General features: G+C 36.0%; 1 protein-coding gene across 1 annotated transcript in view; it reads left to right on the top strand.

Moving 5' to 3' along the window:
* TTC29 (tetratricopeptide repeat domain 29) overlaps positions 1-14,031 on the top strand; it is a gene marked incomplete at both ends in the record, with an annotated part of 178,700 nt that overhangs the window by 46,877 nt on the left and 117,792 nt on the right. The window lies entirely within an intron of this gene.

Below are 14,031 nucleotides of genomic sequence, written 5' to 3'. Positions count from 1 at the left end.
TTACATGTCATGACTCAGCTGGGGATGACAAACAACTAGAAGATGCTAAGGACTCACACTTGCCACATCTTTTGGTCTACGCCACCATAAGTTTCAAGTCAGCTCAAACCATTGATGAAAGTATAAAAATTAGCACAAGCACCTATGCAGTTGGTTACAGCAGGTCTTGTGTTTGAATTCCCTTCTTGCTTAAAAAGTTCCTTTGCTATATTTAATTACAACGCTGTGAAGTGGCTTAGCATGAACTGACAGCATCAGATGTAGAGGCAAATTATGACGTATGCCAGAGCAGGAGGGGTGAAACCATCTGCCCATAACGGCATACTGTGAGTCTGCCCGTTCTTCTGGTCAGATTGGAGCTCTGCAGGATATATTATAGCAACGCCTCCCGCACCTTACGCAGCCCAGCCTGGACATTTTCTTCCTACTAAGAATTCTAGCAGGATCCCACCTGTATGATTAAAGAGCAATATAACCACTTAGTTTTTAATGTATTGGCCATGACTATATATTTTTGTTGCTGGTTTGGTTTTTTTTGTTGTTGTTATTGTGTTGGGGTTTTTTTAATATTAAATCAGGTGAGTCAGTTTTATAGTTTGTGTTATTATAATACAGAGTGTTTCAAAAAGACGGACCCAATTTGAAGTCACTATATCTTTGAGATTGGGTCCATCTTTCTGAAATACCATGTACAATAAAATTCTAGTCAAAATAACCAAGAATGTACAAACAAGGCGAAGACACTGTATCATAGAAGAAAGAGCCCTCTACCTCAGTGAATAATTCATTTGTGAACCATGGAGGTGATAAAAATCTGAGAACAATAAATAAATATAATCACCACCAGAAAGCTTGAGAGTACTGAGTGAGAAGCGACTCACTTGAGCTCAAAGACAGTGGAAACAGTTTGGTTCTAGCTGCCCTGCTGAAAATGCCAAGACTGTTATCTACTATGTTAATATAATGAAAGCTGTGATCACGACCTCTTCAACCTCAGGTGAAGAGAAAACACTACAGCAGAAAAGTAGCTGTCAATTGTTTCTAAACCTACTGAAGAAAACAAGCAGAAGATGTTGCTAATCCGAGCTGATGACAAGAGTGTGGAAAATTAAGAGACCTTTACGCCAAAAACATCTTCAGTGGCTGGAGGCAGAGAATGTGGGAAATTTACTGCGGGCTGTAATAATTGCTGTCTGCCCTGGGAAATGGCATCAAGGCCAGAGCAGTCATGGCTCCATGCAAGCACATCCCCTAATTATTGAAAAACCTGTGTGGAGTCTCAATGTTAATCAGTCTCTCAGAGACTTCAGCTTTATGTGGTTAGTGCAGATTTATGGCATTTTTCTTTTCTTGTTATTAAAACTGATATTTCACAAGGAAGAAACTATCTCCAGACAACTGTTAAAATGCAAAGTTTCAGTCATAAAAGAGAACTGCAGGATTATTCTGAGACTATTCCACGGAGAACCCAAACAAGAAGCGTAAGGAACAAAACATCAAAGACACAAGGAAAAACGGAAGAAGATGAGACTTTAAAATATTAACTAAAGACGCAACAGTTGGCCTACAGATTCAAAAGGTTATAGTGTAATTAATTAAGTGCTTGTTACAATTAGGGAAATAAATAGTGCATATACTAATGCAACGTTAATAATACATAACTGTAAGAAAGTAAAACAAATTGAGAGGTTTGCATGGCAACATTAGCAGAGTTATTTGCATTATTGTATCAATGATGTCGCTAGAAAACAAACACACACAACTTCAAAATTCTATTACATGGCCACAGTTTGCTTCCTTTTACTAGGGCTGCAGGAATAGCACAATGTAAAATTTCTGATTATATTTTCATCCTTAATGCTGAAGCAGTTTTGAAATATTATACACAATGGTTCTTTGCCAAATAATATATTTAATCAATGTTTCAGATTTTCTACCAGCTGTAACTGCAAATTTCTGGCAAACAAAGTGGAAAAAGTTGTATGTCTCAAGATCTTCTCTCCTACTCTTACATATTACATCAACCCCTACCTTCCAGAGGTAGCTGCCACTTCATGAATAGTAGAACCCTGGGAATGTTCACAGAAATGAAACCATAAAAATTGCAAACTTGTATGTCACTGACAGGATTTGAGAAGGGTTTGGTGGGGAGATAGGTGTGTTAGTCACACATCATTTAGTTGTTAGTTGTCATCATTTTGAAAAATATGAAATAACAGATCTAATCTTACAGGTTTTAATTTACTAGTGATGGCTCACTGCTCTTCAGTGGCCTAAATTAACATCAAAATAATCTTTCTGGAAAGACACGCATAAATACTGCATAAGAACTGACCGTAGATTGTATTTATAACCCAGCAACGGCACATTTACTCCGTATAGAAAAAGGCTGTTCAAGATATCCAATTATCTATATGGCAATAGGAAGTTCAAAAGCTGTAACTGGAATAAGCAGTGGGAATGCCTGAATCAGAGCACAAGACTGGAATCAAAAAAGGATATGCAAACTGACACCTGACATCAGCTCTTTATTCTGCTTATGATGCTAATGCTTAAAAAGAAAATAAGTACTAAAATACCATGCATATATGTGCAGGAAAGATGCAGAATGATTGAAAGTAAAAAAAAATTGTATGGAAAAGCAAGCAGTGTGCTCTCATCAGCACACAAAGTTCTTAGATACGAAGACCCCCTAGGACACTCTCTTGGACTAACTTACAGTACGTAACCCTAACTATGATGGTATGATAACTTAAATCCTATCATGTGCACTCAGAAGTGAATCATAGCTGCAGCTTTTACTACCCAGTTTACTCTGAAGATGCAAACTATCAAGTACAACAATCAAGAAACATTAGTTGAGTGCTTTATATTCTATACAGATTATGATGAAGTCCAGCTCACAACCAGAATACATATTTCTTATTTTGGATTTGAGCTTGAACAAAAATCAGTTAATCCTGGGAGGAAACACATGCAGTTGGGTCAGTATTTTATTCCCAGAATGAAATTCTAAAGATCTGTCCCCATATGAGTAATTTGGCTGCTACCAACACAACTAATACTGCAACAATTGTTTTAATAGCAAATAAAAATAAGAGGGGAAGCACAGAAAGCTGTGCATCCTAGTGTGTTTGTCCGCCATGCAAAAGTAATTAGATTGAAGATTACCAATTACAGATTATAATTCAAATGTCTGTAAAAGAAAAAAAACACTCTGTAATACTCTACGTGGTGTTTTGCATATAGCAGTTTAGAGCTACATATTCTTACCTATATACATTTCTATTTCTCAGTATTAGCTACCACTCTGTGCCTTAGTAATAAGATGCAGCTCCAGAAAAAACTAAGCGTTTCTCGCCCTTTTGTAATAATATCATGCTGAATTACAACTGTTTGCAGATTATAGAATATATATATAAATGTAGACATGAAAGTCTATGTTTTCACACTTGTTTATCTGCCTGCATAATTGTAACTGTGCACTTGAATTCTTACATGTTTACTTTTTAGCACATTAATTTTAAACCATGAAAAACTGAGGCTTACTGGATGAAATAGGAAGTCTCACCTTTATAAAATACAGTATTCTATAGTAATTACTGCAAATTGCTATTTTTACTTATGCTGTCTTAAATCATTGCTACAGAAATCCTGTAGTAATATTTTTTTTAAAAAAAGGTGGAAAAATTCTTGATTTTACAGGTAAATGTAATATGCATCCCCAAAACTGTTTTATGCACAGGAAAATTAACAACAGGTAGTCAATTCAACTTTCAAATCATACATACAAATATCAACTATATATACACCCTCTGCTGTTTACCCTATGACACATTTTAATCAATTAGTGAAAATACAGCTGCCGGTATCAAAAATATGAACAGAAAGTGAACTTTTCTAAAGACATAGTTCACTGTTTTTCTAATCTGCCACTTACTAGTCTTATAATAATGAGAGATTATTCCACCTTTTAAAATACATACAAGATTTTAGGGTAAAAAACTAGCTGAACAGAATCTTCAAAAGTTGAAATAAAAATTGTTCCATTAAGTAATCAGTGGCTACATAAGAATTTACATGTGATTTTCATTTTATTTCATTATTTAATGAATTTTGCTTCATTTTACTTTACAAGCAAACCAATTTTATGCTGATATCCTGCTTTTGCCACTACCTGTACTACATACCTGTCAATGGTGTCTTGGTGTGTTTTCATGTACATAAATAAGTTATCTGAGATGGATGTGCCTTGACTAAATCTTTCCTGGGAAGAACAAAATAGATAACTCTTATTTAGCCTCCACATGGAAATGACTGTGCCATAAGCAGTGCAATCTGTTTTTCTGGGCATGCCTGGCTGTGTACTCAGTTCTCAGCATTTCTGGGTGTCCCTGCAGCCCTGCTTGCCTATTCCCTGTCTGTACAGATACAGAATTTTGTCCCTCTTCAAGAGATGATGTAAACATGCTGAGAAAAATCTAAGATAAAGATGGCAAAAACAAGGGACTGCTCTCACAGGAAGGTCTATTTTGCTATGAGTTCAAGGGAGAATGAAGAATTAGCTGTAAATGAAAGAAACATGAGTACTTGAAGGAAAACACTAGATGCAAGCAAGGAGAATGACTAGCTCTTTAGAAATGTCTGTTTGAAAACCAGCCACATAACTATCTGTGTCACACATCTTTGTCCAGCTCTGTTTATTGTTAAAATTAAAAACAAGTGTAGGATCTCTGCAGTGCCTGTATTTCATACACTTCAGTCATCACACTTCTCTGCTGTGGTACTTAAAGAACCTACGCCAAGTAACTTGCAGCTGAGAAAAGAAATACTCATTTCCTGAAGGCACTTGGGGAACTTGTCTTTGTAATGAGTCCTGGTTGGACAGCAGGGACGCAAAACAGAGAAACTGCACGGTAGGGCTGTGAGCAGAGACCGAAAGGCAATGCCTGCACTGTGCCCAGGTTGAAAAGAGTAAGGTTTCGTTCTGAGGCCTTATTGAGAGTTCAGATGCCAAGTTTACAGGGGACAAGAAGATAGCTATTAAAATTACAAAGTTAGGTCATTAAAAAATTAGAATGTAGATGATTATAAACGCACATTATGCAAGATTCTTAGCCCTGACCTTTTAAAGATGTTACAGTAGAAAAGCCTGGTTCTCCAAAGCTCATGAGGAGGAATTTGTTGATTTCCAAACTTGTTACTCAATACCACCATCCCAAGCCAATTCTACCATTTTTCTTTGGTTAGCCTTGGTTTAACAATGCATTCAGCTGCTGCCAGTTCCAAAAATGCACCCAAGCCCTTTTCCCCATGAGACTGAGCAGCTCTAGCTAGTTCTTCCCATTCTATTCCAAGCAACAAGACACTTCATTCTTCGGGATGTCATCCTCTGGCATTACTAGTTATTGACCAGTTACTTCAATGAGGCACAGGCACATCCTGGCTGAATCCTCTATTCTGGGTTTTGGAGACCAGAAATTCCTCTCAAAGAATCCAAGATCAAAGGCAGCTGTGTACATTACAGTGTATCATCCAGCAGGAGACAATGTTGAATTTCATTATGCATGTTAGCTTCTAATCTTTCTTGCCGTAAACTCGAAGTATTATCTTGAAAACTGCCTTAATCTATCTCCCAGCTGAGCCATATTACTAAACCACAATTTCAGTGCAGCTTGTTTCTAGACCGAAATATTATGTACTTAGCTGAAACTGTTTAAATAATATTGTTCAAAGGAATTATCATTAATCACCCTCTAATAGCATATATTACTATCTGACAACATTTAAGACATATCTAAAGACTGATGTTGTTATGACATAATAAAATGTTGTAAAGGTTTTGAATTCACAGTCAAATTCCAAGAAAAGGAGCCATTAGCATCATCCTCTCTTCTTTCTGGGGCTGAGAGATTTAAAATTCAAAAGGCCTGTGTATTTGTGGAAAAATGATGGCCAGGATAGAGCAAGGTAGACAATATGCCTGATTTCTTTGAGTCTGAGGAAACTGTGGTGTAAAAATGCTAGATACATGTGTACTACAGTTACAATACAGAAGAATCAATGCCAAGAACATCCATTTTCAATAAACAGCATGCTCTGTTAAAACCTAATTCATAAGAAATTGTATGATACAAACTTCTGTTTCACATTTAGAAAAGAATTTGACTCAATGGTTTTGGCCATGTGGCCACCACAAGACAAAGGCATTTACGTCAAAGCCTACTGCAACTGCACATAGATCCAAGATCAGCTATTACCATAGCAATATGTCTTTTTCAGGATTCATGGTCCTAAACTGTCATTGCCAGCAGCTGCCTTCAATTTCACTCTCCAAAAGATGTTACTTTGACTAGATAAGCAAGAAGAAAATGGGCAAGGCTTAACTGGATCAGTATTAACTCAAGTTACTCCTGCAAATTGAGGGACAATATATGTCACCTCCACCACCACTTTCTTTTGAAGCAGATCCATAAAGAATGAGTGAAGCTGTTCTAGGGACACAGGGACAGTGGCTTATGCTGGTGAACTGCTGCTTCCCTGTTCTGGACATCTTGCAACTAGTTAAAAATCTCCCTCGTCTTTGCATGGTAGAGAAGAAAATCAGGCAAATGTTACTGATTCCAGTAGCGTATCATTCCAACAGAAGCTCTGTGCTTCACTGAATTCTCTGGCTTCAGCAGTTCAGCTGTTATTTTTATATTATCTGGTAACTTAGATACAGTTATTGTGGGTTCTTCAGCCTGTGTTAGATGTTCTCTGTCCTCCCCAGAGTTTTGTATCCTGTTTTATACTTCTTCTCTTGTTTTATCAGTTGTCACCTATTGCGCCTCAGTATTTTATTCTCAGGTGCTTCAATTATATATGAATGTGATGTGCTTCACAGCAGCACGTTTTCATTTGCCAGCTAACGATCTTTGTACATGAATGAAGTAACCTACATTTAATTTCACAGGCAGTTGTGCAAATCTACTGTATTTCAGCTTTTGGGTTTTGTTTTTTTCTTGTGTGTGTTTTGTTTTGTTTTCTGCTTTTGTTTGATAATTGATTTCTAGCTGGTTTTCCTCCACTTTACAAATCTAAAATAATATTTTAAAAAATATATACATAGGAAAGCAGTCCCAGAGCCTATCCCTAAAGCTAAAGGGAAACTTTGAGATATCAGAGGGCCTACCTGACCTAAGAAGTTTAGCCCTCATACTGGTTGCTTTGGTGGAGTTCATGTACTTAAGCTCAGGAATTTCTTAAAAAAAATATCCATTATAAGTAATAGTAGCCTGTGTAGTTTAAAGATCTTAGCAGTAGCAGTAATTAGTTGCAACACTTTAGTAGTACTCCACAAGACTGATATTCAGAAGTCTTTTCATCCCACAATTAAGTAGATCTTGTCTTTCTAGTACTCCTAAAAATAAGACAGTTTTAAAATAGAGAGGCAAGATCCCTGCTCTGAGAGTACTGCCTACACAGATAATATCCAGGTAAAGAAGAAGACAGGCATGTGGACTGGCATTGATTTTCAGAAAATATTTGCAATTTCTGATACACATAAATGTGTTTCATAGTTCTGTAATTTTTTTTACATAAATAGAAGTACACTGAAGGTAAAATCAAGTACACCACAGATCATGCTTCCTTATATACTACCATAGGATAGAGAAATAGCATTCAGTATCAAATACTTCTGAGTGTGAGCTGTAAGTCTTAAAATCATATGAAATAAGAATTGGTGCACTGCGTTATCAAAACCATCTTTCTTTTTGTCAGGTAGTTTTGTTTTCTTCACCTACTCGTCAGATATGTTTGCCTCAGTCTATGTTATTCAGAAAATGTAGTGGGTAGATGATATATGCTGAAGAAAAATGACCTTCCCGCAAAGCTTATGACTGACCACGAGTATTTTAAGGCTGTTCCCACTTCTCAAGATTACTTCACAGAGCAGATAATGATCTGTTCAAGCCCATGGAAAGTATGGGGCCTTTTAAGGAAAATTGGATGTTAAGACTCATAGAGCATTTTGTTAAGCAGTCATCTTGTTGCTTGAATCTTAATTTCATACTCACAGATGCATTTAATTTGCCAGTGTTCAGAAAAATGTATAAAAGAATAAGCATGTATTCTTGTAGGAAAGAAAAAAATTCTCAGTACTAGAATCGAAAACAGCTGTATAGGGACAAAAATAATTCAAACAGGAACCCTCAATATATAGCAATATAACATTGTTTCTGAATCCCATGACCACCTAATGTACCTTTTAGACTATTTTGCAATAATTTTAAAAGTAAGTAATTCAGTAGGACTTTTAAAATCAATTGTTAATCCATTATTTGAGTGGCAGTCCCACTAATCGGGAAAGCAACATGAACAAGTGGTAAGTAAATACAAATCAAAATGCATCAAGAAACAAATGTTCAAGAAAACCCCAGCAATGCACTAGGGGATTTTCTGACTTCAAATCTGTGCATATACAGATTGAGCTTAAGATGTGTGGTTATTGGTTAAACAATTTTTAATCAAATCTAAAGACCTATGTGCTCTTAAATGGATAATTTATGTGCAATGTTATTGTCTCTCAAGGTTTAATTAGATGTTTGCCTTGTGGCTAATCAGCTACAATTAATAATGAAGCCTATATTTATGTCACTGATAGGAAATGTTAAAATAGCCTCCACTAGAATTTCAGTATCACTTTTGTGGCTGGTTGATAACAGCAATGTAATGTACCAGAAATTTCCATAAAATATTTTGGTAAGGACACTAAGACAAAATTACATTACTATCATGCAATGGTTTTAATCACAGTGCATAATTTTAAGTTCAGTTTGGAGGTATGTACCTAGAAGTACTTAATGTGGAAGCGTATTCTGTATAAAGTGCTTTTCAACCCCAAAGTTTCCGAAGTTCAATTTAAACATCTACTATACCTAAAAAGAGCAACACTTCTTAGCCTTATGGATACAAAAGAGTTTGCCCATGGGAAAAAAACCCATCCATTAATCCCCAGACCTGCTGAACCCAAAGGATTTGATCTATCTCTGGCTTGATACACTAAATGTTTTAGGACTACATAACAACACAACATTTGGCCTTTCCATGCCTCTTTCACTCCTGCTACTTTAAGTTATAAACCTCAGTGAGTGAGTATTTAAAATGTAGGCAAGTCTCTGCTGAGTACTCTCCCACATAAAATACAATATATAAACCACAGGCCAACAGAGAATGGGCCAAAGGCAATGCTGGCTGTCACTGACAGCGTTCCAGAAGTCAGCTAGAAAGAGAACTTCAGATGCCCTGACCTCAAAAGACATCTGTTTTATGCAGTTAACATTGTTATTTCTCATTTACACTGCAGTAGAATACAAAGGTCTCAGGGCTAGGCCCCATCATGCAATGTAGTTACTTGTCTGTGTCAGTGTTTGAAATGAGAGGTAATCAACAGGTGTGAACAGAACTAGAAAACAATTATGGAAGAAGAGTTTAATAGCTATTAAGAATAAACAATCTTCAAAGACCAAGTGCCAAGCTTTAGAGATCCAGCTTACTGGGGAGAAAAAAAATTATACTTCAATGCAAATTAATATTAGCACTTTTTGCTAGCAATCTTTCTGATTATCTCAAATGACTTTTTCACCACTTTAAGCATAATCTATCAGAAGAAGAAGGGAACTGTACAGGATAATTCTATTGTCATCACTTAAGTCATTCATTTTGATCGCACTTCCTTTGATTTAGTTAAATTCTCATTCAGCCACAAGTCATACCACATACAGAATGAAAATCACTCAGAGGAATCTGGAAGGCTGTAAATACTACTGTTTTAAATTAGTATAAAGGAAGACATATTTAATTAATGTACAGTAAGGATATTCACTGTATAATTTGTCTCAGAAAATGAAAACTTGTTTAAGAATAACTTACTTATCTTGGTGTTGTAACGACATCTTTATCTGTAAGTCACTGTTCTTTTACATAGGTTTCCATGGATTACAGAATCAAGACTATACAAACTCATGTATTAGAGCTATTTTGCTCAGTTCTCCATGAAACAAAGCTTGTCCCAACATATACCAGAATAAACACACAAATGACACACTGAATACACAAAACATGGTAAAATTTTCTAAATGTGATTACAGTGGTTGTTTCTATCACATACTAATATCAGTTCTCCGCATAAAACATTTTTTTAAATGCTCTATACTATAAATGATCTTAACCTAATTCTGATTACTATTTTCCATTCAATCATGAAGGAGACCTTCAAGCTCACTTGCCTGAGGCACTGAGAAGCTCCAGGTCTTTGACGCTCATGAAAGAAAGATAACAATTACTCTTCTGGGGAGAGAGATCTTATTATATGTACCCTGTGGGGTTTTTTTATCCTTTATCAAACTGTACCTTTGTGGGCCTTTAATTTCTTAATGGGTTGTTTATCCTTTCCCCCATAATTCATGATGATAAGCTACATGTCATATGGATATTGTTATAGTGATGAAAAAGTTGTAGTGATGGGCCAAGTCAGTGATGTAGTTTGATTAACTTTTTATATAAATCTTTCTAGACAGCTTTCAAAAGCAGGCAAAACAAATAAGCTGATAATGTACAAATGTTTCAGCAGACGAAAATATATCCAATGCATACCTATAAATCTGTAAGTACTAGTAGGTGAAATAAGTAAACATTACCACAAAACCAGGAGGAGATATTAATGGGATAAATTTTGGTTTGTTAAAGAGAGGGCGTAGGAAAGGGAGCAGAAGCAAACATATGAAGTGTATGCTGGGACAGTTTTCTCTGTAATGCATGTAAAATATAGGACCTACAGTGCCGTGATATAAAAGATTTAACAGCATGAGTTTTGGAAAGCAGTATTACTTGCAAGTCTATCACGCATAAGGTGATCACAAGCAAATGCTAATAAAACCTTTGTACAACGGTACCTCTTTGTTTATCCTGTATGTGTCTCTCAGGTGAAAGAAACACTCATTTAGACACCTTTGAAATGTGTTAGGTTACCCTGAATCTAATTATCATTTGTTACAGCCATAAAATCGAAGTACAGTATCTCTGAACCTTCCAGACTGCAAATGAATGTTTCTACCCTCTTTTTAACAACACAAAACTCAAATTTCTACGTATGCAGAACAATAAGACCTGAAGGGGATAATTTTTTGCCCGTTCAAATATTTGGCTCTTTCCTGAGCCTATTGTGCCAGCAATGGAACTTGACAGTGACCTAGTATATTGAATCATAATACATAAATATAACGAATATCATGCTAGAGATCCTTATAGTAATTTTTACATTGAAAGTTTGTTTGATCTTCCTCAGCACTGCTGTCTCCATCTCATCACTCAAACAGAAAACTAGAAGCGGAGATACATGATGTAGAGGCATTGCTGAAGCTGGTTAAACAAGATGCAAGTGCTGCATTAGAAAACTAGTAGAAGTCTTTAGTCAGTGAGATATTATTCAAATCTAAATATGTGTTTGCCATAAAGAAAAAATCAGAGTATTTCACTTTGCATGAAAAACAACTGTAGTGCCACAGTCAGCTTTTGGTTAAAGTTCATGCCAAACCAGCACCTACCATAGTGTGCCATCCAAGGTCTCAAAGAGTTGCAGAATCTTCTCATTGGAGGAGGAAGTTTGACTAAAGAAAACCTGGCAACTTTAGAGATTATTTCTATTCCATCAGCCTGTCATGTCTCCACACCTGCAGCCACCGCAACCAGCATTAGCTTTTGTACATCTGTGTACATTTATTGCTGCGCAGTAGCATCATCACTGTTGGCCCCCTTCAGTGCCTTGGTTTTGTATTTTTGACACTTCAACCTTTTCTCCTCATTTGTTTTTTTTCATATTTTTCTCCATGATCACTTTAGTTTTCACCAAGTCTTTCTCTCTTTCCCCTCTTCTAGAGCAGAGGAGTCAGGACACTTAATTCTTTTTCTTTTTCTGCAGTGGAGAGATAAACAGATAATAGGAAAATCAAAACTACCAAGGACCAAAGATGAACAGTTGGGCAGAAAGCCCACAGAAAGGCCACTGCCTCTTCATATTACTATATAGATGTAGACTGCCTTTTGTTCTTTGTTAAAGAGTGTCCTGTCTAAGTTACATAATGTTTGGCATCCAGGATCCTCTAAACACATCTCTATTAAAAAAAATCTTAGTGCTATTTCAAGTCAAATGATTTATATATGCTTAACATGGAAGATGTAGCCATAGTGTAAAATGGTAGCTTGTGAAATACTTGAGATATCATTGCAGAATATTACCAGTAGTTTGAAATCTGCTGGTTTATCTCTTCAGTTTTTATAAGTTTTATTTGTAAGTTTATGTATAGGATACAAATAACTGTATCATTGAAGTGTTTCATCTAAAAAGCCATATGATAAGTCAAATGCTTTACTGAAGTCTAACTAAATTGCACCAATATGCGAACCTGCAGCCCCATTAAGAAAACAAAGTCTGTTTGCCAGGCTCTATTTTTCTGCCAGGATATATATATATATATATACACATATATATATATATATTTAGCAGAAGCCCAGGTTAACTGGAATTATCTGTCTTCTTTTAAATTCTGAGTTAACTGAGTTTTATATTGCTTGTTCTGTACTTTGCCTGTGACCACTGACAAACGCCTGTTACCCCATTTATTACTTAAAAGTATTAGAACAATACTAGCTTATGCCACTTTATGTAAATGTCTTGGTGTTCCAAGACCTTCTGAATATGAAAATTGATAGCACATAAAACTTTTTGACACATTCATTCAAAACTCTCTGATGCCAGCTTTCTATTAGTAACAGAAGTTGAACCGTCCTCCTACATTATCATTGGATATAGAAAACAACTCTTCAGTACCATACAACATAAGTATATCAGCTGCCATCTTCCCAAATGCACACAAGAAATATGTAAATGTTTTAACATTCCAAGTTTGTCACTAATTATGGTTAAAGCTGACATCTTCATCCCTTAATAGGGTGTGCTCACTATTCAGATAATTTCTTACATCCTATACTTGAAAACAACTTTATTTTTCCTCATTTTAACTCTGTTGACCATATGTATATTTCCCTTACAACCTTTTACCTCCCACAGTACATTTTTTCCATGATTCCTAGCTTCCAGTGTACATGTATGACACCACATCCCTTCTTCTGTTTCATGGATGTTTTACTCGTAAACCACCATGGCTTTTCAGCAAATTCCTTAGTTGTGGGATTATAGCTTTGGGGGTACCTGGGCTAACATCGTTAAATGGTTCCAATTATTATTCTCCCATTTCAGATCAAATTCTTTCTCTCAACAGATTTACCTTACAATAGCTTTCACCTTTACAAAATTAGCCCTTTCAAGGTAGTAAGAATATATATATTATTGCTTTGGACTTAATTCTGTTTGCACATAACAAATGTGATCAAATCATTATCAGTTAATTTTTAGTTCCATGATCAGTTCCTTTTCATCTATCAAGATAAGGTCTAGTATAGAATTCCCATGTGTTGGGTGCAACACTTTCTGAGTTGGGAAATTGACATAGAAAATATTTTGAAATTCCAAGTACATTTTAGCACTGGCAGCATGAGAACTCCAGCATATGTCACTCCATTTGAAATTCACCTCAGTACAGCAGTGTTTTCCCTATATGTTGTAGATGGATAATGCATAGGTCATGCTGTTCTCTAGTGTGATTTCATATCAGCTAAGTACCCTGTCAACTTCTGACTTAGCTGCTAGAACATTGACCCATAAACATTCAAGATCATTTGCTTCCAATTGCCATCAGCTCAGAAACAGATAATGCCATTTTTCAAGTGCTTTGTGTCCACTTGATCCTTCCAAAATAGATTATAACAATAGATTTTGACATTCCAGTTTTCCAACCAGTTTTTGCAATAAAAACTAGGTCAAATCTGTGCTAAAAAATGGCCTCCTCTGCTGGTGTCGAGTTTCCAACAGGAGAATAGAGGCTACTGAAAAGTCTCTGGTCCTGAAGAACATTGGAGAAGATCCTGAAA

Source organism: Nesoenas mayeri, assembly GCF_963082525.1.
Source record: "Nesoenas mayeri genome assembly, chromosome: 4".
NCBI classification, from domain to species: Eukaryota; Metazoa; Chordata; class Aves; order Columbiformes; family Columbidae; genus Nesoenas; species Nesoenas mayeri.
The sequence above is the reverse complement of the archived record's forward strand: the minus strand, read 5'-3'. Positions and strand labels throughout refer to the sequence as shown.